This window comes from Lithobates pipiens, unplaced genomic scaffold, assembly GCF_037356315.1.
Source record: "Lithobates pipiens isolate NorthernLeopardFrog02 unplaced genomic scaffold, aLitPip1_a1.2 Scaffold_16, whole genome shotgun sequence".
NCBI lineage: Eukaryota > Metazoa > Chordata > Amphibia > Anura > Ranidae > Lithobates > Lithobates pipiens.
The window spans coordinates 467654377-467680122 of NW_027507748.1; positions in this window are offsets into that span (position 1 = coordinate 467654377).

The following is a 25746-nucleotide window of genomic DNA, read 5'->3' on the forward strand; positions in this document are numbered from 1 at the left end:
GCCCAGACAACGCACAGATTCGATGGATACTCAGGATGCCTCTTTCCGCAGACGGAGATCCCCCTCGGGGCCAAGAGGTCGGCGCCCACCTGATATCGCTCGCGGAGATCACAGTCCCTCTTCTTCTCCACGCGCCCGTCGGGCGAGAAGAGAATATTGATTGAGCTGCCGTCCTCTTCTCTTCACTTCCCCGCTCTGGTCGGAACTCTACGCCTGGTCCTTTGCCTGCCACTTTTCCGCCAGGATGGACTGTTTTCATTACTCGTGACTGAAGTAAGTTGATAGTTACCGTACGTTTATGGTGAATCGGTTTTTGTTATTACTTCCTTTTTTACTCTTTGCCTCAGCACGTCTGCGGTATGCCAACATTTTCAGTCTCGCAGACCACCTACCATAGATCTGGTAAAGACTCAGACCCTACGTGCCTTTTTGGACGCTACTCAGTCTATTGACAAACGATCTGTGGTCGTTCTTTGCACAGGCCTTCGATTCGTAATGCTTCCAGGACATAGAAACATGCAATAGCTCGCACTCTACACGAGGGCCGTATGCCCCTCCTCCTCGGCTATGCGGCTTCTTTCTACCCGCATGTATGACCCCCTGCCAGTTCCACAAAATCGAATTCTAGGGTTGAGATCCCTCTAGATGGTAATTTCGTCTTCGGCTGGCAATTAGTTGGTCTTATCTTACCTTGGAACTTTTCGATCTTGCATACCCTCAGGATACTGATCGTTATCGGTTGCTGACAAATCTGCTCCCTGCCATCCTACACTGGATGTCTACACTACCTTATCCTACGCATCTGTCACTCCGATGTCTAACATCTGTGCCTTGAGAAAACTGATTGTAATGTCTTCCTCATAGAACTGCTGACTGTTATGTATCCTGGAATCATTCGTTTGTTTCCAAGCCCACTCGCTCGAGACTCCCTAAGTAGCACTGCCAGACTGGAGAAGATTTTGACCTACTATAGGTCCCATTATACACCCGTCTCATAAGACTGGATTTTTGCAGGTCCCCCGGTGGATAAGTATTATTACCCTGATCTGTTGATGTTATGTTGTGGTTATATTGTTTTGATTTAGAAGCTTATTCTCTCTAATTTACCATTTCCTGCGATCGAATCCGGAAGGTGACTAACTGTTCCTACGTCACCTGCGGATTCGGACACGCTTACCAAACAACTTGGTTATCTATGCATGCTAAATATACGGTTGTGACTTTATAACCCGAGTCTGCTTATTAGAAGCTTTATATGTGTGTATAGTTGATTGTTTCCCTGGTGCGTACTGTGTTATACAATTGCAAGTATTTACTTAGTTTATTCGCACATTGGGATCCTCTGTAAACTATTCTCCCATCGTTAGCTCATTTTCGTGCGCACCATTCATGCTGTAGACCTGCTCCTACCAAACACGTCTCAACGTCCTGGGATGCCATGCAGACACCCACTCGACGAACTCCCTGTGACCCGTTGTTGGGCTGAGTTCTAGCCAACCCCACCGTAGGGTGACATCGGGGACCCCCTTCGTACAGTGTCGTGGACTCCCTGATTCATCCTACTCTATTTTATTTCTCGTACCACCGAACAAGTGGTCTGACTCTTTCCGCCCCCCCCATCCCCCGCACTCGCCCCTCCCCTTTCCGCAGTGTCAGGAATTCGCCCCTTTCCACTCAGTATCTTTCTAACTACTGATCAGTCTGTGCTCACCCTCCCCGCTCCTCCCCGTCCCCCCCAATCCCCGCTTGTCTGAATTACCCGCACCTCACTGAACATGACGGACGCACACTCTTCTCGAGACGACCGTACATCTTTGCCTGATTTCACCGCCGGTACTAAATTTTACTCGGTTAATATTAGAGGTTTAAACACTCCCGAGAAGAGATCAAAACTGCTTTTTGCCTTACATAGAGCACATGCGCAGATAGCTCTTGTCCAAGAGACACACTTTAGGACTGACTCTATCCCCAAACTCCATGACGCGCGCTATCCAACGGTGTATCACGCCACGACGGCTGAATCGAAATCCAAAGGAGTCTCTATACTTATATCAAGACATTGCCCTCTCACTGTCACGGAAGTCCTGTTGGACCCGCTGGGCCGATATCTCTTCCTCAAAGGATACCTTTACAATAGACCTATTACTGTAGCTAACATATATGCTCCAAATACTAGACATGTACCATTCTTCCGAGATGCCCTTTCCCAACTCACCACCTTCCACCACGGGATGCTCGTCCTTGGGGGAGACTTTAACATCCCGCTTTCCCCGGATATCGATACATCCAACGGTACCTCCTGTATCACATACAGGGCATTGCGGGCCATCAAAATGGAACTCCAATCTCTTACACTACACGACACTTGGCGTATGTTACATCCAACCATTAAAGACTTCACATTTTTCTCCCCGCCTCATAACAAATATTCCAGAATAGACCACCTCTTTCTTACACAAACCGACGTAGGCTGCCTGATGCAAGCCACCATAGAACCTGCATTTCTCTCAGATCACAATCCGATCACTATCACTCTTAACCTGACGACTACACCCCAACGTCCATTGGTCTGGAGACTGGATGACTCACTACTCCTAGATCTTGACCACAAACAAGCCATCCTAGAATGCTTACAAAACTACTTTTCAGACAACTCTGGTGCTGAATCCTCTATAGAAACCATCTGGGCTGCGCACAAATGTGTAGTGAGGGGACTGTTCATTTCTCTAGCTGCTAAACAGAAAAAAATTAGAGAGGCGCGTATCGCGGAGTTACACCGTCGAATACGTACGCTAGAGCGGACGCATAAACACACCCTTGCGACCTACAATCTCACCGAATTTACTAAAGCCAGAGAAGAGCTCTTAGAGGAATTACAATTATCAGTCAAACACAAATTTGCTCTCACACACAAATTGTTTTATGAATTTGGAAACAAGGCCGGCAAATTCTTAGCGAAAGCTCTAAAGAAAAACAGAATGCTGTATACCATACATAAGATTACGACCCCCACTGGGAATCCTATTGTCGCACCTGATGCCATAGCAAAACACTTTGTTCATTATTTCCAATCATTATACAACCTGCCTCAAGCTTCTCATACTGCTGACCCCGCGCTCCGGGCTGACATTATCCATGACTTTCTATCAAAATATGCCCCGTCCCCCTTAAATAACCTAAACATCTCCTCGCTGGATGCCCCTATCTCGTTACTAGAAATGAAGGAAACAATTAAACAATTGAAGTCCGGGAAAAGCCCAGGCCCGGACGGATTAACGGCAGCATACTATAAATCCTTCCCTGATCTATTGTCCCCACACTTAGCTGAGACCTTTAATGCCCTTCCACAATCCACTAGAAATAATTCGGACCTTCTAGAAGCACATATTACCTTAATCCCTAAACCAGGTAAAGACCCCTCATTAGTCACTAATTACCGCCCCATTTCTTTACTCAATGTTGATTTGAAAATATACGCCAAAATTTTAGCAAATCGCCTATCACCCCTACTCCCTGATCTGATATCCACTGACCAAGTAGGCTTTGTCCCTGGCAGAGAAGCCAGGGATAATACCATTAAAGCAATAAATATTCACCATTGGCTCACTACGTCCCACACGGAAGGCTTTTTCCTATCCCTAGATGCTGAGAAGGCGTTCGACAGGGTGGCCTGGGATTATATGATCTCCACTTTGCAGTATATTGGAATCCCTCCTAGACTGTTACAAATGATACAGCTTTTATACTCATCTCCGTCCGGGAGGGTCAAAGTTAATGGCCACCTGTCGAACGCCTTCTCTATCACCAATGGCACACGCCAAGGTTGCCCTCTTTCCCCACTCATCTTTGTGCTCACCCTGGAGCCACTCCTTAACATGCTCAAAGAAAATCAAAACATAGTAGGGATATCGATTAACAATAAGACATACAAACTCGCCGCTTACGCGGATGACATTCTGCTCTTTCTCTCCAACCCGATCATATCCATTCCCAACCTCCTACGAGATTTGGACTCTTACTACACAATATCCAATTTAAAGATCAACTTTGATAAATCTAAAGCATTACCGGTTACCCTATCAGAACGCCTTGTAACACAATGTGAAGGTAACTATCCTTTCCAATGGGAATGTAGCACATTGGCATACTTGGGTATCAAACTCCCGAATACTCTCTCCCATCTATATGACTGTAATTTTGGCCCAGTTCTTCTAAACATACAAGAGGACCTCCTGAAATGGCACAGGACGTCTTTTTCATGGTTTGGAAGGATTGCTATCTTAAAAATGAATGTGCTCCCAAGGTTGTTATATCTTTTGCAAGCTATACCCATTGATCTCCCCAAAAGGTTTTTCAACGCTTACAAACAGATGTGCAGAAACTTTATATGGTCTCATAGATCCCCTCGTCTAAGTTGGGCGAAGCTAATTCTTCCTAAAACAAAAGGAGGCCTAGGATTGCCGGACATTCACACTTATTACCACGCCAACCTCCTACAGAGGATAATAGATTGGCATTTGCACCATGATTCCAAAGCTTGGGTTCAGTTAGAACAAGCAATGAGTCCTCTCCCACTGATAAATTTACCGTGGATTCCCAAATCTTGTATCCCCGAGTCGTGCACAAAACACCCTTCGATTGGACCCTCACTCAGGGCGGCTCACCAAACATCCAACACACTTGGCTTACACCTTCCTAATGGTCCAATGACTCCTTTGTCTGCCAACCCGGCCTTTCCACCGGGCATTACGCCTAGCGACCCCTAGACTCCACAACCCCAGCCTTCATACAGGGCATTCCAATTCTTTCGACGTAAAACGCTGCTCTCTTACCCGGAGATGACAGCCGAATTTCCAGAATTACATTTACCACTTTTTAAATATTTACAAATCCGACACTTTTTCCATTCAACTAGGCCTCTTTCGTGTTGCTGTAGAGACTTAACCCCTTTTGAAAATGTGTGCAATAGTCAGGAACCCCAAACGCATATTATCTCTCGGATTGTGACACTACTCACTATAGACAGTTCATTGCACACCCCCACTCGACAATTGTGGGAGACTGAACTTAGTACTAACTGGTCTAATGAAGACTGGGTATCTATTTATTACCACACACATAAGGGATCCCTCAGTGTTTCCACACAGGAAAACAGATACAAACTTTGCTCTAGATGGTACCGCACCCCAGATAAGGTACATAAGATATTCCCAGATGTGTCCCCAGTGTGTTGGCGATGTGACTCAGCAGTGGGCTCTTTTCTCCATATATGGCGGGACTGCCCAGCGATTCAAACATTTTGGAAAAAAGTTCACGACAAGATCACTCAAATAATGACTTATCAACCAGAATACTCCCCAGCCCAATACCTCTTACATCACACTCCCATGCCTATCCATAGCTGTAAACGCTCACTAGTTCTATATTTGATTAATGCAGCTACGCAGTGCATTCCCAGACGATGGAAGTCAAAATCAACTCCCACTTTGGAAGACTGGTACTGACAGATTAATAGGACTGAAGAAATGGAAAGACTCATTTTTCAATCACACGACAAACACGATAAGTTTTCCCAAATTTGGTCTTGCTGGATTCATTTTCGATCTGCTCCTACTACTTCTCTCATTCACTCTGACTTGAGACACCCTACACCTCCGTAACTCCGTCACCCCTGTCGCTTTAGACACCCCCTTTATCTCCCAAGCCTGCCCTCCCCTTCTTCTTCTCCCTTATAACCCCTACAATAGATACCTTTTATGATTTTTACTTTCTGTTTACTCCGACCTCTCTTTACTCACTCCTTTATATTGCGAAATAGGCGGTTCATAACTACACATAGTGATGTTCAGAGATCCTGTTCTGTAGCCGATAGGTCTCCATCAGTGTACCTTTCACATCCACAGTGAGTTCCCATTAGGGGTGGATGGATGAAAGATACACACAATAATCCCGTGTGTACACAGTTTCTTCCCAGGGACCTCCTTTAGTTTTCCCCATTTTTTGCCATTGGCCCCATACTCCACACTCCAACTTAATTTGATTTATATGATTCGGATGGTAAAGACATAAATGAATGCCTATGATAATGATATTGCTTGACTCCGATTGTGTCTTTTTCCAAATTTATGTTAATATTTGATGGGATATATACCCGACTGTGATTGTAATAAGCGTATTGTATTGTATCAGTATTGTATCAACCTGGCTTGTATTGTACTGTAATACTCCTTATACTTTAATAAAATGTTTGAAACGAAAACTATTTCCCTTAATATTTGACAAATAACTTTAGGGTTGCCCCGATAGACTATGTTAAAAAGGGTCTGGTTAACCATGCCTTAAATTCAAAAACACTATACCTCTGGGAAGACAATTTTCTGACTTTCTCCAGCCGGAAGAAAGGCCGAAATATGTCTTGAAGAGCCAACAGATAGATATTATCAATTTGAAAGAAGTCTTAATTTAATAGGGCTACCAGATTGGGTTGGACAATAAATAATTTCCCTGGGACCACAATAGCCAACTTAGTTGCAATACAGATTGATCTTAATTTCACCCACAAACCGCTTCAACAGACGGCAAGACCAATAATGTGGGATGATTATTATATACTAAAGTACTCTTCACACATTATTTGATAAGATTAAAATATAAATAGTAAGATATGATTCCCATAATTTTGGGAAGAAAAAGTTGATTAATATTTATATGGTCAGTATCTCACCACTATTTAAAGGAAAGGATGTATATTTGATTCATCCTAACAGCAACTTACAACGAGATGGGGAGTGGTCACTTATTACCAAACTTGTGTTTATCCAGAGAGTGTATGTCAGTGTGTGGATCTGTGGTCCTCGGTCTCTTCAATCATGTGTGTGTCTCTTTTTGTAGGGTGCAATGTAATTGTTGGATGATTACCTCCCTCTCCTCATTACCATGTAGTGATTGGTTGGTTCCAAATATGGGAGGTAACTGTCAAAAATTGTCACCCGCCTATCTGTGATCATGGTAAAGGTGTAATCAGAGTATTATTATAAATGCTGATTGCTTGCCTTCATGTCCAGTTGTACGTCACCATCTTGAGTACTTTGCTGGCTATAAGAATTTTAAACAACTATATTGAGATTGACAGAGATTTATGGAATCAAGCAACACAACCTTTTAACCATAAAAGACTGGTGTCAAGTCTTTGTTCAATATGTGAATGACTCCTGTATACATTTATTCTTGCAAAATGCAACATAGTAAATTATATTATATTAATATATATATATATATATATATATATATATATATATATATATATATATATATATATATATATATTAATATAATATAATTTACTATGTTGCATTTTGCAAGAATAAATGTATACAGGAGTCATTCACATATTGAACAAAGACTTGACACCAGTCTTTTATGGTTAAAAGGTTGTGTTGCTTGATTCCATAAATCTCTGTCAATCTCAATATAGTTGTTTAAAATTCTTATAGCCAGCAAAGTACTCAAGATGGTGACGTACAACTGGACATGAAGGCAAGCAATCAGCATTTATAATATGGCGAATGGCAGCGGCGGAGCTGCGAGACGCGACTCCCGTGCGCATGCGCGGGAGTGACGTCATCGCGGCTTCGCCGCTGTCATTCGGCGGAGCTGCGAGACGCCACCAGCAAGATGGATGCGGCGGACTACAGGGGACAGCGCGACTTCGCTGGCTACTGTGTCAGGTAAGTGACACATAATGAGCTACTATGCGATGCATAGTAGTCCATTATGCTTTACCTTTGCAGGGATAAAAAGAGGAAGTAAACCCATCAGGGTTTACTTCCTCTTTAAATAAGACCAGTCACAAGTAAAGTGCACCAAATCAGCCACAGATCACTTTAAAAGCCTCAGACTCCCCCCTCCATCCTGACAAATGTGTGTATGGCCAGATTTAAAATAAGGTCTGTAGTATGCTGCAGCTTAGACGATTTCTGCTTCAAATTGAGAATTAACAAGGGGTAGGCAAGACGGCATTGCCCCCGGGTCACTAGATTTTAAAGATGAAGCTTACATAAGAGGCAGAGGGGTTTTCCTTCAGTGCTGCACATGCACTGTAAAATAAGATGCAGAGGTAGTTATAATAAATAAGTGTGCAGTTGTAGCATAGCATCTCTAGGCCCATGAGATGCAGATTAGTCCAGTGATCCCTCAGTATCAGGTTCATTCTTTTTTGAAAGATGAAGGAGCATTCTCCTTTTTAGCTTCCTGTCTTGAAAGACCATTCCAGTGATATTGATTGTAAGGGATCAGAGGGGTGAAAAGGCAGCTCAGACAGTTCAGAAATAGGAAAAGTTCAGTCTCTTTAGCCAATAGGCTGATATATAGACAAAGTACACGGCTCTAGCCAGAGCTACAGCCTATGATACCGTTTTTTTGGTCACCCCAGCAGGTACACAATCCAGCAAAGGATCTTCTCACACAGCATGCTGTTGTATCTGTTACTCCTAGCCAACCAGCTCTCCCTCTTACATTTTCATTCTAGCTGGCAATAGGCAGGTCTGAAGGGAAAGAACCTGCCCTCCTCAATTAACTCCTTCTTAACCCTGCCCCAGGCTGACTCTCAACAATATACACATATGCCACATGACTTTTTCATACCATATCCAGACCCCTAAACCAAATCATAGGTGCTTATAGTGGGAATTGCTTGCATAGTGAGTTGTAAAAAATGTATCTGGGGTATCAGCTGTTATTTGAGTTTAAAGTAAAAAGAAAATTGAGCAAAAAGGGGGGCATCTCAATGGGTTTCAGTCTAAAAAATATATCCTTTCTGATTCCCCACCTAGGATGGTTTACATTGTCTAAAGTATTTTTATTTTAAAGAAATGCTTATTTTGATATTATTTGACCTAAAATTGTCCAGGGTTTCAAAAGCAGCAAATAAAACCATGTGACAGCCTAGAGAACAAATAAGATCTTCTTCTAATACACCTCTTGTTTTGCTTGAACAAGGATGACCTTTCAGTCCGTTTTAAACTATTCCTTGTTTAATCAAGTGAGTGCAAATGGTAACATCTTGCAGCAAAAAAAATCTAACCAGACCCGAGGTTACATAATTAAAGTTGCTTTCAACTAATACAATCCTTCCAACTCAGACAAATTATGCCTTTGGTATTTCTTTTATTGCACTAGAAATTTGAAAAATACTATGTTATAGGAAAAATATTCTTCTTCTCAGTCTTGCTGTAAAAATCAGCACACTTTTTTTACAATGGCCTAAGCAGATAAAATCCAAGAAATGTTTCCTATAAGTGACTGTGAAATTAATTAATTTCAGTGAGACTAAAATAAGTGAACTAAAATAAGTAAAAAATATACATTCATCACCACACTTTTACCATCAGTTAAACTCAAAAAGTGTTATGGCTGGTACTAGCCAAATGTCAGCTGGTATTGGCTGGCTCAACAAAAACATTCAGCCAGTGTGTTCACCAACCCATCCAACAGAAGCTGGCCAACATCTGGCTTCTGTCAAATGGGGATGTTGGAAAATCAGCAGCCAATTGTCATCCGATCGGCCCTAGCAGAAAATGGGAATGCTGACTGGTGTGTTCTGGGGGGAGGGGGGCAGTCCCCTTTTCAAAATATAATAGCTCAGCAGGGAGCTCAGAAGTGAGATCTCTGTACTAACATGGCATAGGTAGTACAGTGGCTGCCTCTGAGCTCCTCCTTTTTTTTTCCATTCAGTATGCTGGGTTGAATGAAAAAAGAAACTGCTGGGCATTAAAGTAGACTAGAAAACTAGCAAAAAAATAAAAAATTAAATCAGAGAGTAAAACCTTAATGTGATCTTTGCCAACCTTTTGAATTAGAAGTTTTACTAAACTATGGGTTTATAAAGTAAAATTTTAAAAAAATATGGATGTTGATGATAAGGAATAGTTGTCTTCTTACCTTTGGTTCCAATGTGGCTATTTTAAAGGAATTTAAAAAAAGAATAAAATATAAATAAACAGTAATGAAAATATTTTGAAGCTCTATGTAATCATTTGCTATTTTATTCGCCTAAAATATGACTAAAACTAAAACAATTCATATGACAAAAATAAAACTAAAATTGCATTTTAGTCAAAAGACTATGACTAAAACTAAATCGAAATTTGATGTCAAAATTAACACTGGTTATATAGTATATCACAAAGGCTAAATCTGTGTCTGTAGCGCATGTTCAAACCTTAATACCATAAATAATAACATGTTATTAGATTTTTACACCAGGAGTATATAATGAGTTTGGAAATTCTATAAAAATGCTTAAAGCGGAGTTCCGCCTAAAAAAAAAAAATACTACAGCTGCTGACTTTTAAAAGAAGGACACTTACCTGTCCAGGGTGTCCGTGATGTCCTCACCTGAAGCCGATCCATCCCCTAGGCTCCGGCAGCAGGCACTAGCATTGCTAGTTAAGGAATTGGGAAGTGAAGCCTTGCAGCTTCACAGCCTGGTTCCCTACTGTGCATGCGCAAGTAGCACTGCATGTTCTGAGTGGTCCCTGCTGTCTTCTGGGACCTGTGTGTCTCCCAGAAGACAGTGAGGGAGATGGAGGAGGGCAAGACATGTATTAGACAGGTATCTGCTCCCGCCTCCCCCCTGAAAGGTGCCAAATGTTACACCAAGGGGGGGGGGGGGGGAGGAATCTGGACAGTAGAAGTTCCATTTTTGGGTGGAAATCCACTTTAAATAATGCATTACAAATTAACTAAACCCATTCGATTTTAGTCAACTAAAATTATTTTAGTTGGCTAAAATGTCCTGAAGATTTTAGTCAACTAAAATGAAAACAATTTAGATAACTAAAACACTACTAAAGTTAAAATTGGATTTTGGTCAAAAGACTATGACTAAAACTAAATTGAAATGTGATGTCAAAATTAACACTGCTTGTCACAGTAATTTTTTTTGTAAGAGCTATCTTTGCAACATGTTCAGCAAAACAAATGATCTGTTTTTGCCATCCGTAATTTTAGAAGTGGTATTGACACTGCTAGACAGGTGACCCAGGACATCTGCTAACAGAAAGCTATACAGTTATCCAATGGCTTTCAGTATCTGGAGACTATTAAAGTGACTTATAATAAACATATCATCCTTACCTGCCTTATGCAATGGTTTTCCACAGAGCAGCCCTAAACAGCTTCTTCTGAGAGTACCCCCGTAGTAAGCCATTTGCTATTAGGGCACTGATGTGGGCTTGATCTTTTTTTTTATTTGTTTTTATTAGATTTAAACGCAAAATGTACAAACACAGTACAAACAGACCATGACTGTGACATTATGGTGGACACATCGGACAATTTTGGACACATTTTTGGGACCAATGGAAAATTGTCATTAATAAAGCGAGCAATGCTATAAAAATACATTGGTTACTGTAAAAATGTCACTGGCAGTGTATGGGTTAACACCAAGGGGCAATCAAGGGGTTTAATTGGGTTCCCTAGTGTGTGTTCTACTTTGTATGAACAGACAATCTGTCAATTCTCCCCTTAGAGAACCGGGATCTCTGTGTCTAAACACAAAGATCCCGTTTCTTGCTGTGTTACGATCGATCGATGACCGCCGGGTACTCGCATCGGCTCCGGGGCTGAGCTGAGCGTGCACACCTCTTGTGGCCACCAGAGGGAGCGACGTAACATAACGGCGATTCACGCAACTGAGCCATGTTTCCGCAGCACAACTGGGGAGAGTGAATTAGATTATAATGAGACAGACAGGTCAAACAGGGGTTAGTCCCTATTGGTGGTTGGAATGGGGAAAGACGGAGGGAGGGCTATGGCAGGTGATACAAAGGTTCCCATGTTACAAACAACCATTGGAAATGGTGCTATTCGTGCTAAAATAAAAAAAACAAAATATGTGTGCAAAATGTGACAATGAATTAAAGTGTTTGTTCACCAATGCCAGAAGTCGGCCATGCAAAATAGGTGAGTTGGAAGCTTTGATGCATCAAGAGAACTATGATTTAATTGGTATTGCTGAATCTTGGCTTCATTCTTCACATGACTGGGTTATTAATATTCCTGGCTATGCTCTCTTTCAGAAAGACAGAGTAAAACAGAGTAGTGGTGGTGTCTGTCTCTATGTGAGAAGTGATCTCAAAGCGAATGTGAATGAGGACCTAGTGGATGGAGAGTGTGATGAGGCTGAAGCATTATGGATGGAACTGCACAAGGGTGTGCCTACTACAAAGAATATCATTGAAGTTTGGTAAAGGCCATAAAATGTTAATGAGGAGGTGGAGACTCAGTTCCTTGCACAGACAGAAAGGACTGCAAGTGCTAGGAGGTTGATAATAATGGGGGATTTTAACTACCTGGAAATTGACTGGAGTAATAGCACTGCAGGAACAGTTAAAGGGTAAAAATGTATAAACCTACTACAAGACAATTTCATGGCCCGGTTCATCGAGGCCCCGACTAGGAATTGAGCTCCTTGGTAATCTCAAACCATGCAGAACTTATTACTAATGTTCATATAAAAGAACATCTGGCCATAATATGACTTCATTTGATATTAGATGTAAACAACAAACACATACTGGAAAGATTAAAAAAAAAAAAACTTTACTTTAAGAGAGCTGCTCTTCAAGTCTTAGATTGGTAGGGAATATTGGCATCAATGAACACACAACAGAATTAGGAATTCTTCAAAAATACTGTATGTGAATACACTACAAAATATATTTCCATGGTCAATAAGTTTAAAAGGCTAAAAATAAAACCTATGTGTCTCACGGCCAAAGTAAGTAAATCTATAAATAACAAGAAAAGGTATTTTAAAAAAATATATAAAAATGAAGGAACATTATAAATGTTTAAATGTTACAAAGAATATACCAGAATATGTAATTTGAAAATCAAGAGCACCAAAATTCTAAACGAAGGCCAGATTGTAAAAGACAGTAGGACAAACTCCCAAACATTCTACAAATATATTAATAGTAAAAAGGTCAGGTCTGAGCATGTTGGCTCTTTACAAAATAATTTAGGCTCCATGCACACTGAAGCTCAAAAAAAGCTTTTTCTGGATGCCAGATTGCTGGCAGAAAACGATGGTTGAAAAACCTGCTTTTAACAGCGTTTTGTACTAACGTTTATGAATGTTTATGAGCGTTAGCGTTTATGGGCTTTTTTAATAAAAATACACAGAGGACACTCCAAAAATCCCACAATGCATTCCAAACTCCCACAATGCATTGAAAAAATAGAACGGCAAATACTAATTAATGCTTGTTTATGAGCGTTTATGCGCGCTTACCGCCGTTTGCCGCTTTTTGCCGGTTGAAAACGGCACTTTGAGCACAAATTTTTGGCGTTCAGAAAAAAGCCCATAAACTCCACTGCTCATTAAGGCTAAAAAATGTCCATGTGTGCATGGACACATAGGCTAACATAGAGTGGAGTTTATGGGCTTTTTAAAAAAACGCCCAAACTCCAATAAACTGAGGTTTCTGAGCTCCAGTGTGCATGGAGCCTCAAAGTGCGTGACTGGGGACAAAGAGAAGTCACGTTTATTAAATACCTTCTTTAGCTTTGTGCATACAAAGGGGCATGGGGGAATGCATGTCCATAATGAGGATGGTATTAGTACCATTGGCTTGGTGTAAGGCCAATGTGTTGCCTATATGTGTTGCCTATATTTAAAAAGGGATCAAAGTCTTTACCAAGTAACCATAGACCTGTTAGTTTAACTTCTATAGTTGGGAAGATACTGGAGAACTTAATAAAAGACCACATAGATGAGTTCTTGCTTTATTTTAATTTGTTTCTTAATTAAGTTGTCAGACAAATTTTATGAGGAAATAAGTACAATCTTAGAAAAAGGCATGGCTGTGGACATATTATACTTGGATCTTGCAAAAGTGTTTGGCACAGTTCCCCACACATGGCTAAAGTGTGAGATAAAGTCTACTGGCCTGGAAAAATCAGTTTATAAATTGATAGAGAACTGGCCAAAAGACCGTATTCATAGAGAAGTGGTTAATGATTCATACTCTGAATGGTCTAAAGTTATCAGTGGTGTATCCCAAGGTTCAGAGTTGGGACCCTTACTTTTTAATATCTTTATAAATGATATAGGATCTGGGATTAAAAGAACTACTTCAGTCTTTGCAGATGACACCAAGCTATGCAGTGGAATAATGTCCCTACAGGATGCCTCTAATTTACAAGCTGACCTCAGTGCACTGTTTAATTGGGCAACTATGGGGCAAATGAGGTTTAATGTTGATAAATGTAAAGTTATGTGCTTGGGGCTAAGACTATGCATGCATCATACATATTAGGGGGGTGCAACTAGGTGAATCAATGGTGGAGAGGGATCTGGGTGTTCATAGGCTGGTTGATCATAATCTTTATAATAGCATACAATGCCAAGCATCAGTTTCCAAAGAGAAACTCCTAAGAGAGGTATAGACTCCAGAGAGAGAGATATAATTTTGCTCTGTACAAATCATTAATAAGACCTCACCTGGAATATGCAGTTCAATTTTGGGCACCAGTTCACAAAAAGGATATTGGGGAACTGGACAATGTGCAGAAATGGGCAATTAAACTGATAAGAAGCATGGCAGAGCTCAGCCATGGGGAAAGATTAGAGGAACTGAATTTCGTCTCTCTTGAGAAGAGGAGATTGAATGAGTTATAAACTCTCATGTTTTATCACCTTAATGCATCCTATACATTAAGGTCAAAACACCTGGCAGTCACCAGCCCCCTAACCCTCCCATTTTACTTACCTGAGACCTGGAATTTCACCTGGTGGAGACGCGCTCTTCCTTTGCCTGGGGTTATCGGCTCTTGATTGGATAGATTGATAGCAATGTAGCCATTGGCTTCCGCTGCTGTCAATCAAATCCAATGGTGTGGGGGCAGGACCGAGTCTGGCATTCCTGTCTATGGATGCAAATGCTGGACTCCGGAGCACGCCCGCAAGGTAACCCTGCGGGAGAGCGCTTCTCTTAGGGGGTTATCTGATAAGTGGAGGAGCCCTGAGAGCCTTTCACTCTTTCCCACTCTTTGCAAAATGAACTGCACAGTGGAGGTAAGTATGACATGTTTGTTATTAAAAAAAAAAAAAGCAAACCTTTACATTCACTTTAAGGGGGATGTGATCAACATGTATAAATACTGTACATAAGCGGTTCATATAGGGAACTTGATGTTGAGTTATTCACTTTAAGGTCATCACAGAGGATAAGGGGGCACTCTTACTTTTGCCTCTTGGGGGATCAGGAAAGATTTTTTTCCTCTGCTGGAGCAAATTGGATCATGCTATGCTGTTTCTTTTTTTTTTTGCCTTCCTCTGGATCAACTGTGAGTATGGGATTGTGTATATAGTATTGTAAAAAATATATATTTTGTTTGTTTTCCGCTTTTTATTGGTTGAACTTGTGTCTTTTTTCAACCAGACTAACTATATAAAGAAAACTTTGTATACTGCAATTGCAGCAAAACAGGCGTTCTGGATTTCATCAAATGATTTTGGATGCAACTGTGCTCAAAAACCCCAAATTATCAATCTGGGTGCAAGTGAACATAAAAGGATTAGGACCTGCTCAAAGCTGGCAGTAATATAAAAAAAATATATTTTATAATTATATGCAAGGAACTATAATTATATACAAGGAACAAGAGGATCCTTTCATTCTAATAGCAATTTTTACCCTACGGAAAAGGAAAATGAATATGTTAAGTGTATAGAAAACATTGTAGGAGCTGAAAATCACAGTAAATGCAAAAGGATGAAGACAGCCAATCCAGAAGCAGGGCAACCCATTTTTGCTGCGGCTTCCCAGCACTAATGCACTTTTAATTAAATATCTCAAGTTGCGGAGGTGTGCAAGTGCAGTCTCATAGCCACATATGGCTGCAAGTAGCTGTCCTGGATTCCTGTAATGTGATATGAGAGTATTTTTATGTGTCATATTCTCGGTGGTAATTGCTGATGTCAGCTGGGGATTCTCAGCTGACATCAGAATGTGCACAAAGAAGGACCAATATTAAAAAAAAAAAAAACACAAAACTGTGTTGGGCCTCCCCCTAAAATACATACCAGGCCCTTCAAATCTGGTATGGATTTTAAGGGGGACCCTACACCAAAAAACAAAATTAAAAAGCTGGCATTGGTTCTCCTCTTAAAGTTCCTACCAGGCTCTTATCCAAGCATGCATCCTGCAGGCCAGGAAAGGAGGAGGGATGAGCCACTCCATACCAGCACACATGCCCTCAACATGGTGAGGTGGTACTTTGCTAAGGGGAACCCCCTAGCAAAGCACCTTGTCCCTATTTTGATGATGAGAAGTGGCTCTTCCTGACAACCCTGGCACAGTGGTTGTGGTGTGTATGGGCAGGGGACTTATCCAAATCTGGAAGCCACTTTACCAATAAGGGAACCCCCAGACCCTGGCCACCCTCTTTTATGTAAATTAGCAAGGGGTACATGGTACCTCTACTCATTCACCCAAAAATGGCAGTAAAGAGTCCTTTATTCTATGTAAAAATGTAAAAACGTTCCCTGATATATATTCAGTGTCAGTCTAGTAATGTACCGTATATACTCGAGTATAGGCCGACCCGAATATAAGCCGAGGCCCCCAATTTACCCCCAAAAAAACTGGCAAACTTATTGACTCGTGTATAAGCCGAGGGTAAGACATGCCTGTCCATCCCTGTGTGTGTGTCCGTCCATCCCTGTGTGTCCGTCCATCCCTGTGTGTCCGTCCATCCCTGTGTGTCCGTCCATCCCTGTGTGTGTGTGTCTCCATCCATCCATCCATCCCTGTGTGTGTGTGTGTATCCGTGTGTGTGTGTGTGTGTGTGTGTGTGTGTGTGTGTGTGTGTGTGTGTGTGTGTGTGTGTGTGTGTGTCCAGCCTACCTGTGTCCTGAGCCTTTGTCCCGAGCCTCCGTCCCGTGCCGAGCCTCCTTGCCTCCGTGCCTCGCCGCCGTGCCTCGCCGCCGTGCCTCGCCGCCGTGCCTTGCCTCCGGTCCCGTCCCGTCCCGTCCCGTGCCGTGCCGTCCTGTGCCTTGCCTCCGTCCCGTGCCCTCTTCGTTCGTCGGCGGCCATTGTAAAATTCAAAAGCTGCGCCGCCGCCTTCGCCTGTGATAGGCGGAACACTGAATTTCCCAGCAGCCTGTGTTCCGCCTATCACAGACGTCGTATCATCCTCGTCCGTAGTACGAGGATGATACGAAGTCCGTGATAGGCGGAACACAGGCTGCTGGGAAATTCAGTGTTCCGCCTATCACAGGCGAAGGGGGAGCCGGAGGCGCGGCTTTTGAATCAGAATGGCCGCTGTCTGTCTGCTCGACACGCTGATCGAGCGGGCAGACAGCGATGACTCGAGTATAAGCCGAGGGGGGCACTTTCAGCCTCAAAAAAGAGGCTGAAAATCTCGGCTTATACTCGAGTATATACGGTAGGTCCAAGTCATTCATGACCTACATAAAAAATAAAAAATCCTGCTGTGACTTGACTGCTGCCACTGCTTACCTGGTGTGGAATGGCAGCTCCATGTCCCCCCCACTGAACTAAACAAACAGATGGGGTTCACTCAGTGATGTCATTGACCAAAGACGGGCATGTATTTGGTCAATGAGGTCACTGGATGACCCTGCTATTTAGGTAAAAGGGGTTCCAAATTCTGATAATCCCCCGCTCACACACAACCACAACCACAGACCCAGGGTTGTAGGGAAGAAGCCCTTATCCACTCCTGGCAAGCCCCCCCCCCCCAATTTGAGGGAATGTGGGCTAGTATGGTCAAGGGAGGCCACACACTCACTTTTTCTGGCCTGCATACTTGGATAAGGGTCTGGTATGGACTTGGAGGTCTGGAGGTGACCCCATGCAATTTTTTCAAACATTTTTTAGTGTGGGTTCTCTCTTAAAATTCGTACCATATATAAAGGGCCTGGCATGGATTTTAGAATAACCCCTATACTGTTTTCCCTGGGGTGTTCCAATTGTCTGGCCTGCTTTGTGTATATTCTGCCATCAGCGAAATGTAAATTGATTGTGAAATACAGCTTGTGATATATGGCTCACGCAAAGTAACATTATCAAAAGCTCTCATATATTTTTCCTTAGTGAATTAAGACCTTTGCATGACCTGTACCTATCTGAAATGCATTCCAAAAAAATAATGGAAAGGGAAACATTCACCTATTTATACTTCATATATGCGAGTGTGCAGCTGGGATGTGGCTAGATAGAACAACTTTGGGGTGGATCAGTGTGGAGACTGTGAGCCAGGCCTTCTCGGCCACATCAGTGCACAACTTCACAAATGCACTTCTGGAAGAATGGTCAAACATTCCCATAGACACACTCCTAAACCTTGTGAACAGCCTTCCTATAAGAGTTGAAGCTGTTATAGCTGCAAAGGGTGGGCCAACTCAATATTTAACCCTACGGACTAAGACTGGGATGCCATTAAAATTCATAGCCAAGTTTACATGTTTGACACAGTTCCCCTTGTAAGCAACAAACATCGCCCCATTGCACTGCTGATATACCAACAATGGCAAGAGAAGACCATTACTTAGCATGGATGCCAGCTGTGAAATTTTTGTAGGCCCTAAAGTGTATAATACACATGTAAACATGACAGGGGCTGAGTAGTTTTGTGTAGTGTAGACCACATGATTGGCAACAACTCTTTATTCACCTCTTCAATGTAATGACAATTAGCTTAGGTATAGAAACAAAAATAGGACTTTACTATCTTGGCTATGGCAATGGATATGGCAACCAACCAAGCTTTCTTCACTCATGTCATGGCTCATTGTTTGTTTTCTTAATTTTCCTTTTAAATAGATGATGATGAGGCTGATGGGGCTCATTTGGGGGGAGGACATTTCTACGCTAGACTTCTTTCATCCAAACACCACCATGTTAGGCGTTATTGTGCGTTGTTAGCTTTGTTTTGTATTAAGTCTGACTTATGATTCATGGAAGCTATTACAGTATTGTTAATATAATGTTTTGTTTGTTTTTGTAAACATTCTATGCATTAAGGTGAAAAAACATCTGACAGTGCCTGCGCCCCCAGCCCCCCCACCATTTTACTTACCTCACCCCTCGAAAGTCCCACGCTCGTCCCCCGACGTCCTTTCCACCGTTCAGCCTGGCCTCTGATTGGCTGGAGTGGATGGATGGAAAGCAGCGCAGCCATTGGCTCGCGCTGCTGTCAATCACATCCACTGACGCGGAGCGCCAGGGGGTGGGGCCGTGTAATACAGCGAGCTGCTATAGCCGCCGGCTGTATCATGGGAGCGCGCCCGCAGATGCTTCTCACCATCGGAGGGAGCTCGCATGAACGTGAGAAGCACCTGCGGGAGGAAGCCGAGACAGCCGCCGAGGGACCACAGAAGAGCAGGTTCGGGGCCACTCTGTGCAAAACGAGCTGCACAGTGGAGGTAAATATAACATGTTTGTTATTTAAAAAAAAAAAAATCACTTTACAATCCCTTTAATCCCTTCCCTGCCAGTGTCATTTATACAGTGATCACTGCATATTTTTTTTAGCACTGATCACTGTATTGGTGTCACAGGTCAGCAAAAAGTGTCACTAAAGCCGCGTACACACGTAGCCGTCTGTCCGACGTACTTAGTCTGGCGGACGTTCGCCAGACTGTCCGTCGGAATTTCTGAACGGGCTACTTGCCCACACACGGCACTTTTTCAGCGGACTAATACGGCGTACTAAGTCCGCCGTACTTTCGAAATGAACGGACTCGCCCACACACGCGGAGGAAAGTCATCTCATTTCGAGCACGTCTCCAGGTAGGCGGGGCCCGCGAAGGAGACGACGCTGGCCCCGCCGCCTGGTATGGACTTAAAGGGGAACCCCCAACGCCGAAAAAAAACGGCGTGGGGGTCCCCCCCAAGTCCACAACAGACCCCCCCACCCCAAAGCACCTTGTCCCCATGTTGATGAGGACAAGGGCCTCTTCCCGACAACCCTGGCCGTTGGTTGTCGGGGTCTGCGGGCGGGGGGCTTATCAGAATCCAGGAGCCCCCTTTAATAAGGGGGCCCCCGGATACCGGCCCCCCACCCTATGTGAATGAGTATGGGGTACAATGTACCCCTACCCATTCACCTGTAAAATAAAAGTACCAAAAAAAACACAACACACGAGATAAAATACTTTATTGCACAGCTCCGGGGGTCTTCCGTCTTCGGGGGTCTTCTCGCCGGACTCCTCCTCTATCTTCTTGTAGCTCTTTTGCTAGCGGAGGAGTCCGGCTTTCTTCCTCGCCGCCGGCCTCTTCTCTCGACTTCGGGGGTCTTGTCCCCCTCTTCGGTTCTTCTGCCCGGCCACCGCGCCTTCTTATAGCTCTTTTACAGGCGGTGGCCCGTTCTTCTGTCGCCGCCACCTTCCGTTCTTCTTCTTCTTCTTCTCCTTCTTCTCCTGGAGATGTTGACTCGACGCTCTCTCCGGCCACAATGCCAGGGACGCGCTGCGCGGCCACTTATATAGGGACAAGGGGCGGTGTCACATGGCTTTATGTCACATGGGTTGGTGTCACATGGTGACCCCGCCCCTTACGATGTCACAGTCCCCATGTGACATCAACCCATGTGACCAACCCATGTGACATAAAGCCATGTGACACCGCCCCTTGTCCCTATATAAGTGGCCGCGCAGGGCATCCCTGGCATTGCGGCCGGAGAGATCGTCGAGTCAACATCTCCAGGAGAAGAAGGAGAAGAAGGAGAAGAAGAAGAACGGAAGGCGGCGGTGACAGAAGACTGGGCCACCGCCTGTAAAAGAGCTATAAGAAGGCGCGGTGGCCCGGCAGAAGAACCGAAGAGGGGGACAAGACCCCCGAAGTCGGGAGAAGAGGCCGGCGGCGAGGAAGAAAGCCGGACTCCTCCGCTAGCAAAAGAGCTACAAGAAGATAGCGGAGGAGTCCGGCGAGAAGACCCCCGAAGACGGAAGACCCCCGGAGCTGTGCAATAAAGTATTTTATCTCGTGTGTTGTGTTTTTTTTGTACTTTATTTTACAGGTGAATGGGTAGGGGTACATTGTACCCCATGCTCATTCACATAGGGTGGGGGGCCGGTATCCGGGGGCCCCCTTATTAAAGGGGGCTCCCGGATTCCGATAAGCCCCCCGCCCGCAGACCCCGACAACCAACGGCCAGGGTTGTCGGGAAGAGGCCCTTGTCCTCATCAACATGGGGACAAGGTGCTTTGGGGTGGGGGGGCAGCGCGGCCCCCCTTCCCCAAGGCACCCCCCATGTTGAGGGCACGCTGCCTGGTACGGCTCAGGAGGGGGGGGGGCGCTCGCTTGCCCCCCCTTTCCTGGCCGGCCGGGTAGCGTGCTCGGACAAGGGTCTGTTGTGGACTTTGGGGGACCCCCACGCTGATTTTTTTCGGCGTTGGGGTTCCCCTTTAAGTCCATACCAGGCGGCGGGGCCAGCGACGTCTCCTTCGCGAGCCCCGCCTACCTGGAGACCCGCTGGAAATGAGCGGACTTTTCTCCGGGCGGGAAAAGTCCGCTCATTTCAAAAGTACGGCGGACTGGCATACACACGGCCAGATTGTCCGCCGAAATGCGAGTACGGCGGGCAGATTGATGTGCAACACGGCATTCTAAGTCCGCCGTACTTTCGGGTCAAAAAAGTATCCCGGAGGCTACACACGGGGGGATTGTTTGGCGGACTTGAGTTTGCCGGACTTTTCCACCGGATTGTTTGATCGTGTGTACGCGACATTAGGGTCTGCTTTGTCTGCCGTATGTCACTGCCCTGCTAAAAATTGATGAATGATGCCATTACCAGTCAAAACAATTAAAAAATAATAAAAGTCCATTAATCTATCTCATAGTTTGTAGATGTTATAACTTTTGCTCAAACCAATCAATATATATGTTTATTGGGATTCTTTTTACCAAAAATATGTAGCAGAACACATATTGGCCTAAATTGAAGAAGGAATATTTCAAAATTGTCTGTCTTCTTTTGCATATAGTGCAAAAAATAAAAAACACAGGTGTGATCAAATACCACCAAAATAAAGCTCTATTTGTGGGGAAAAAATTTAATTCATTTTATTTGGGTACAGCATTGCATGCCCACATAATTGTCAGTTGAAAAATGTAGTGTCGTACCGCAAAAAATGGTCTGGTCATTGAGGGGTAAATACTTCCAGGGCTGAAGTGGTTAAATATTATTTCATTGTAAACTGTTAAATAATGCAGATTTTAAGAACTGTGTTTTTACAGTTTTTTCATATATAAACAAACAAAGCATTAAAAACATTTTGGACTAAAATTCACAATATTCTGGTGTGTCCTTTGTTCTATTGCCTCTGGGGTAGCCAATCTTCATTTCTCCAGTTGTAGACAAGATACATGTACTATCAAACATTGCAGGACTCTGGCATCTACAGACATCAAGTGTTTTGTCTTCCGCTAGAGTGACTAAGTTTGCCTGCCTAGGAAGTCAATAATGTCAAATATAAAGGTTGTGTTTAATAATAAAAATGTAAGTGTAAAATGTAAATGAAAGATCATCTGTGTTGACTTGACAAATCCAAATACATAAGTAGTTAATTGTGGCCAGTAAAGTGTATATAGCTTTGGTAGATGAAGCTGTGCAGGCTCTCAAAATTGTGTATAGAATATTTGACACTGGGTAATCAGAGACTGATGAGGAACATTGAAACGAGTTCCCTGGCAGGTCACCTTTACTTTGATTTGCAAGAACATAGTGGTCGATAGATTTGAAAGCTGCTGTTGGAAGGAGTAGCAGCTAGGCATACACACATTCTTCTGCACTGTCAGGCCAAAGTGAAGAGGACATAGAGGAGAAATAGTCACAAGCTTGAAACCCCTTGACCATGCACCTATCAGTGTCATGGCCACAGTAGCTGGGAGGGAGGTTGTAATGGAATGCACTGAAGAATGGATATTCATTGTAAACATTACTTTCCCAGGGCACACATGTACAGATTCATGTTGCAGCATGTTACATGTAGGGATGAGCCGAACACCCCCCGGTTCGGTTCGCATCCAGAACATGCGAACAGGCAAAAAATGTGTTCGAACACACAAAAACATTGTTAAAGTCTATGGGACATGAATAATCAAAAGTGCTAATTTTAAAGGCTTATATGCAAGAAATTACATTTCTAAAGGAAAAAAAGTCATCTAAAACTTCTCGCGGCTATAATGAATTGTCAGTCCCGCAATGCACATAAAATCATTGAAAAAAAGTAATTGAAAAAACTGCATGGGACTCAAAATTTTAAAAAAAAGTGTAGGGGTCATATAGATTTTAAGGGTAACCCCGTGCCAAAATTAAGAAAAAAAATGGCATGGGGATCCTCCCAATAATCCATACCAGACCCTTATCCGAGCATGTAACCTGGCAGGCCACAGGAAAAGAGGGGGACGAGAGAGCAGCCCCCTCCTGAACTGTACCAGGCCACATGCCCTCAACATTGGGAGGGTGCTTTGGGGTAGCCCCCTGAAAGCATCTTGTCCCCATATTGATAGGGAGAAGGGCCTCATCCTCACAATCCTTGCCCGGTTGGTCTGCGAGCCGGGGGCTTATCAGAATCTGGAAGCAGAGGAAGATAGAGGAAGAAGAGGGGGAAGAACAAGATGGAGGAGGAAGAAGAATACAGAATGAAGACCAGAAGAAGATAGAAGAAGAAGCGGGGAAAGAAGAAGTCATTAATAAAGGAATTGTCAAAAACCGTCTATTGTCTTTTTTTTTTTTTACACTTTTTGTGAACTTGTAGGGGTACATTTGTACCCCATTACAAATTCACACAGGGGGGTCGGAATCTGGGGGTCCCCTTGTTAAACTGTATTAAACAAAATAGGACAGCATAAGTAAGCTTTAAAAAGTTTCATTGTATAAAGGTATTCCAATGGGGAGACAATAAACATACCCATAAAGATGAATAATCTATTGGGATAGAAAAGCAGACCGGATGCTCCTTACAGTAAGTACCCATCCCACCCTACTGACGTGTGACGTCATGGCAGGATATAAATGTAGGAGGGCATCAACTACACATGCGCAGCCTCATCTGGATCTCCCACAATGAGGCCCTGGGTCCTAGCACCACCCATCCCATCCCAGACATTCCAGAAATGCTGTCAGAAGGGAAAGGCGCTGACCACCGATAGGACTAACGAGCACCACCTAGATGTAAACACAGTGACCACAAATAGGTTACCATGCAGCTGGCCTCACAAGGAGCAGCCAATTATAAGGGGCCCACCCCAAAGACTGGAAATGGGGTTCTGAGGGGGAGAAATTCAAGGAGTGATCATAGAATGATGTAGTAAAGTGAGAGACACAAATAATCAGAGCGGCCAATGAACTGGGTGATGAACCAGAGGGCTAAAAGAATGGAGCTACTGGCAGGGGCACCACAGACAGTGGGCACCTTGAGTGTCTGTGCAGCCTTCCAAATATAAGAAAGCCTAAGGGCAGAAAGAAAACAATAAAAAATGCATCAAAAAAGAAGATAGACAAAATTCTGGAATAATGCAACAACAATATAAAAACAAAATAACGAATAATATTATACCGGGTGATGCCAATCATCAGACTCTTACAAAACTAACAAAATATACTAAATAACATATATATTAAAATAGCACTGATTAACAGAACAGCAGGGGAAACAATCTATAGAAAGGGTTTGATGCTAGTATCTTCATTCAGGCCTGTGTATTTAGTGGCCTGAAGTTTATAGATTCATTTGGTTTTGAGTTAAAGTAAATATTTGTTAATGTCCCCACCCTGCTTATGTGAGGGTATGTGCCTCTTACAAACTAATGAGTAAGCAACAGTTTCTGCATGAGCAGTTTCATGAAATTTAGATTACAAGGCCATTAGGTAGTAGATGTGCATGGTTTATTTTTATACGGTAAGGATGTTGCTTTAGGATCCAGAATGATTACTATATAATTAAAACTGTCTTTACTTAAAGCCCATCTGTACCATCCCCAACAGGAGTATAAAGTTGTTGGTAGGACAACAGGGTACAGAGATGGACTGTAGTATTTTGGAAGCATTGGTCTCACTGCAGCAGTTTGACACAGCACCTTTAGTTTAACTATTATTTTTCCCACACAGTACAGTTAGGCTTTCAAGTGTAAGTTCACCCTTACAGGAAATCGATAAGGTGATCCTTACACTGAACCCTCTCCCCATCCTCCCTGGTCATGTTGTACCAGTGTCCCATGATCCTCCAGTGTCAGGCATCAGGATGCTGCTTTACTGATCCAAGGATTTGAAATCATCCTGGCTTTCTCTCCTCTCCTTGCAGCACTGACAGAATGGGTTAGACAGATTCTGATTGGCTAGCGCCCTCCATGTGACGGTGCTGACCAATTAGAATGCCTCTTGTCTGTACACATAGAGAGGTACAGATAGAGGATTAAGCCATGAGGATTTCAAATCGCCCTACTGGTGAAGTGGCGTTCCGATGCCTTACAGTGGGGGATTGCGGGACACCTGTACAGGAGGAGTGGGGGGGTTGGAGAGGGGTCTAGTGTAAGGTTACCTTACAGATTTTCTGTTAAGGTGAACTTACACTTTAAAGACAATTGAAACATGCTCTGTGTGCACCATTCTTCCTCTCTCGACATAATAAATGTAAAAATATATCTAAACAAATAACATTTCCAATTTTATTAGCCAAATAAATATGAAACATTGCATGTGAAT